Source organism: Leptonychotes weddellii, unplaced genomic scaffold (assembly GCF_054177405.1).
Source record: "Leptonychotes weddellii isolate Sample4059 unplaced genomic scaffold, ASM5417740v2 HiC_scaffold_14958, whole genome shotgun sequence".
Classification (NCBI taxonomy): domain Eukaryota; kingdom Metazoa; phylum Chordata; class Mammalia; order Carnivora; family Phocidae; genus Leptonychotes; species Leptonychotes weddellii.
The window spans coordinates 1-4988 of record NW_027730785.1 but is presented as its reverse complement, the minus strand read 5'-3'; the positions used below and the strand labels follow the sequence as shown (position 1 = coordinate 4988).

Here is a 4988-nt window from a genome sequence, read left to right as displayed (position 1 = left end):
TTTGCAGTTACTCTAATACATGTGCTATCAGAAGGAATATATAAAAAGAAGAATTGGATCTGATGGATAATAGCTCTTACAGTATCATATTTGAACTTCTTAATCCTTATGAATTCCATTATTTTCAAAACTGGTACTTCTTTTTAACAGAGAAAGAATATCACACACAATTTAAAAGATAATTTACTTACAAGTTATCAGTAGAGATGTTAAAAGGATTTAAGTTCGGGGCGCCTGGGTGGCTCAGCTGGTTAAGCGACTGCCTTCGGCTCAGGTCATGATCCTGGAGTCCCGGGATCGAGTCCCGCATCGGGCTCCCTGCTCAGCAGGGGGTCTGCTTCTGCCTCTGACCCTCCTCCCTCTCATGCTCTCTGTCTCTCATTCTCTCTCTCTCAAATAAATAAATAAAATCTTAATAAATAAATAAATAAATAAATATTTGCTGGACTGGAAAAAACACAATCACAGAAAGTTTTAGAAGTATAGAAAAATAAATAAAAATTTAAATACCAATAATGTGTTAATATTTATACCAATTTTCTTCCAGTATTTTAATATTTAACTATTCATTACTTATCATTACACATAGTTATAATCATGTTATTTTTGTAATGCTGAGGTCTAATTTTTAATTCCTAGCTTTAGAAACTAAGGCCTTTTGTAAATTTTGTAAACTCTCCACAACAATGATTTTAAGAACTCATAACTTTGTATCAAGGGCATATAATATTTTTACTTCAAGTAATCCCTTATTACGGGGGTACTTTTATCTCTTTCTTTTTCTACTTTATTTTTTCTATTATACACAATATGACAATGATTATCTAAGTACATGTAAATATTTCTCCACTTAGATAAACTTCAGTACAGGGGATTATGAGTTTAAATGTATAAGCATTTTTAGGTTTTCTGATACACATTTTGCATTCCAAATTGTTACCAGCCTATGCAAAGTATTATGATTAATTAATAAAAAAATTTTTATTTGAAAAGTGCAACATATTGAAGTATCTGTTCATATTCATAAATTGCTTATTTGAGGAGCCTTACTGGTTTTCTTATGTATTTTCCCCAATTCTTATAATTTTGGAATTATAAGCACATTTCTTGTTTTCTGTATCAATCAATCAATCAATCTCAGTTGTTATTTGCTTTTTAACTTTAGAAGTTAAAGCAGAGGAGGAATGGGGTAACCGGATGATGGGCATTAAGGAGGGCATGTGATATAATGAGCACTGGGTGTTATACGCAACTGATGAATCACTAAATTCTACCTCTGAAACTAATAATACACTATATGTTAATTAAATTGATTTTAAATTTAAAAAAAGAAGTGAAAATAGCAGTCATTAATTTATATTTTAAAATTTGTACCAAATGGAATATTGATCAACAACTGTACTCTTCTCCTTCCAGACAAAAAATCTTTAATATCTCTTTACTTGCAAACTCTTTACTTGCAAACTCTTTACCCCATGATTTCCACTGTTGCAAAGTTGGAACTTAGTTCCAGGTTATGACTATTTTAACTTTCTGTACATGTTCGTCAAACTGCACAGGTCTTCACCTCTCTAAACAAAAGTTTTGTTTTTCTCATCTTACATGTAAGACAAAAAAAAATACAACCATGTTTAAAATTATCCAGGAAACTAAAATAGACTTAGGAATAGAGTCAGTAGAAAAAAGCATAATACCTAAAAGGAAAGAATAACTATGAAATGTTACTGAATAATCTTAGAGACGGCTTAAGTAAACTAATTTGTATGTTATATTCTTAGAAGGAAATACATTATGTTTTAGAGCAATCTATAAGTTCACTGCGAGTCCAGTCAAAATCCCAACAGTGTATTTTCTGGGATTTGAGAAGTTGATTTCTGAAAATCCCCTAGAAGAGTAAATGTTGCACAGTAGCTAAGAAATTGAAAAAGAAGAATAAGAGGCCACAAACCAGCAGACTGATCTGACAGTGACTGTTTAAAACATAAATTTGAACATAATTATGAGGAACACATACACAAGTTCATCACGATTAGCTCTACTACCAATGTCTTTACACATTTATAGACATTCCTGGTCCCTGTGGACGCTGGAGTTTGCTACCACTACATAAAGGTATTTTACTTAAAACAGCTTATTGGCCATCCATTCAAATTAGTCAGATTCCCTACCTCCCAAAATATACAAAATTAAATATGAGTTTGATTAAAGATATAATTGTACCAAAACATACATATAAGCCCCCCCCAAAAAAAGTAACAAAAAACAAAACCAAAAAAGTGGGGAAATATTTCTTAAAAATTGAATATGAAAGTCTTCCTAAGAGTTCAGTTCAAAATTCCAGAAATGGGGAGATGGGTAGGGGATGGGTGAAATAGATAAAGGGAATTAAGAGTACACTTATTATGATGAACACTGAGTAATGTACAGAAATACTGAATCATTATATTGTACACCTGAAACTAATATAACATTATATATTAATTATACTTCAATGAAAAAGGAGAGAAAAAAAAGAACAAAATCCCAGAACCATAAAAGAGGTGAAAAATTTTGCACATATAATAGTAAAATAATTGTATAAAAAATAATACCATTTGTAAAACTTTTAAAAATAAATAATTTATTGGAAAGTATTTGCAACATTTGAAATACACGAAGAGATAATATTCATTATTCATAAAGGGATCTGATGAGTTAATAAGAAAAAGTCAAATACTTAGTACCAAAATTGGCACCATACCTGAGGAATGAGAAAAATGTAAAACTATTCTGCATTGTATTTTCTGTATTTTTTACCCACAAAATAACCTCTACTGTACCTTATACTTTGAGCCTTGTATTTTTTTGGGGGGGGAACCAAATTACTTTATTTGAAGGAATGGTACAAATGAAAGAAGTTAAAAACATATGGAATGCTTCACAAATTTGCATGTCATCCTTGCGCAGGGCCAAGCTAATCTCTGTATCATCCCAATTTTTAGTATATGTGCTGCTGCAGTGAGCATACCTTGTATTTTCTAAGTCATGTGTTTTTCTCTCTTATTCATTTATTTATTTGAGACAACCTTTGGCATATGTTTAAGAAATAATAGGGTTCTCATGGGCTCTGCAACTGGACTTCTAGGCACATATTCTGGATGGTAGCGAAAAATTTGTCATACCAGTTCATTCCATGTTCATTCTTTCCCAAATACAATTTTAAGTCATGGTTAGCCATCAGCCACAGGTAGAATTTTTAAATATTCTTTTCATGATTTCTGGGGTTTTTCTGTGTCTGAGACTTGCTACACTTAATTTTTTACAGTTGTAATCTAGCCATAAGTAAATTTCTATCTTCCTAAGTCTTATTTTTGTATCTCATCAAATTCCCATTGTCTTGGTGATACGTTCTAATTTTACTATTAATTATACCATCATTATTCTGATGGAAACACAGCAAAATATTTTTCTTTTAACTTATTCTAGACAGATATTTCCAGTAAGTTTCAGTGACCTACCACAGAACAGAATAAAAGAAGTTGAGAGAAATGAAAGAAATGTACACAGAGTTCTATTCATGATCTTCATTCTTGAGAAAATCGCAGTCATTTCAGGCATGTTTTATGGGTATGTGGGTTTCCTTAGATTCCTGCACCACCTCAGCTTCCTCAGGACACAGAGAGAAGCTGTTTCAATTTGCTGTTCCATAAAATCAGAAGAAATGGATGGCCAGATGGATAGGAAAATACTAACATATTAGCAAACTTTTTTTGCCACCAAACTGTCTAGACTGATATAGGCCAAATATATTATAACATTGCTCGAGTAGTACATAAAGAAGAAGAGTAGGAATGAAATCACAGACTTCATGGCTTGCGCATGGGCCTTTGTGATAAGATCCCCAGAACCTGTGCCCTTCCTCTGCCTGGCGTGGTTCCATAAAGAATCTATCAAAAGGACAAAGGAAGCCAGAGACACTCCAAAGGGGATGATGAACTTTATGTTCAGGACTATACTAGAAGTTAATAAATCATATTTTCTTGCTGTGAAATTCGATGTCCGATTATATTGTACACCTGAAACTAATATAACATTATATATTAATAACACTGAAGTGTTTACCCTGGTTTTGATCAGGTTCTTAAATACTGTATCCTTAAAAAGCAAGGACAAGCAGAAAGAGAAGACCACCCCCAGGACAATAATGAGAAGCAGGCTGTGAATTCTCTGTTTGATCCAGAAGAAAATGGGATTGGAAAAGTTGGCTATCTGGAGAAAGTAGAAGACACTGAGGCAGGCCGTACAGGTTGTGTGGAAATAATTGGATCCTGTCCAGAGGATTTCAAAAGTCATCAGTTGATTATCATTGTACCATATTTCCTCACAAATTATGTCTACACCTATGCCTAGCATTGTTACGCACAGCAGAAATATTCTGGAAAGAGCTAAGCAGGTAAGAATAAAGTCAATCAGGAAGAACTTCCAGCTCCTGATCCAATCAATATAGTTAACCAATATAATGAATCCATTTCCCAAAAGCCCCATTATGAATTCTCCAGCAAAAATCATCATAAGTACATTCTTAAATGTGCTTGCCATGACTGGTGATAGGAAATCTCTGTCTTCAGTACTCCACTGATTTGTAAATTAAGTCCTTTGTAAATTACAGAATTGTGGATCCAAAGCCTTAATGTTCAATACGTTTCTTTTTCCTGTACTTTGATATCCACTGGCAAAGAGAAGAATGCCTCCAGTACACTCCCGAAGTCTTAGTTATCCTTAGGAAAACCTCTCTCAAGATCCAGGCTAGTGGGCGCCTGGGTGGCTCAGTTGGTTAAGCGACTGCCTTCAGCTCAGGTCATGATCCCAGGGTCCTGGGATCGAGTCCCGCATCGGGCTCCCTGCTCTGCAGGGAGCCTGCTTCTCCCTCTCCCACTCCCCCTGCTTGTGTTCCCTCTCTCACTGTGTCTCTCTCTGTCAAATAAATAAATAAAATCTTTAAAAAAAAA

General features: G+C 33.9%; 1 non-coding gene and 1 pseudogene across 1 annotated transcript; both read right to left on the bottom strand.

Moving 5' to 3' along the window:
- Positions 1–2901: 2901 nt before the first annotated feature.
- On the bottom strand, positions 2902–3005 carry LOC115940536 (U6 spliceosomal RNA). Its single transcript, XR_004075270.1, has one exon. It is a non-coding gene; the product is annotated as a U6 spliceosomal RNA (small nuclear RNA).
- Positions 3006–3600: 595 nt separating this feature from the next.
- On the bottom strand, positions 3601–4686 carry LOC115940533 (taste receptor type 2 member 8-like; annotated as a pseudogene).
- Between the last annotated feature and the right edge of the window lie 302 nt (positions 4687–4988).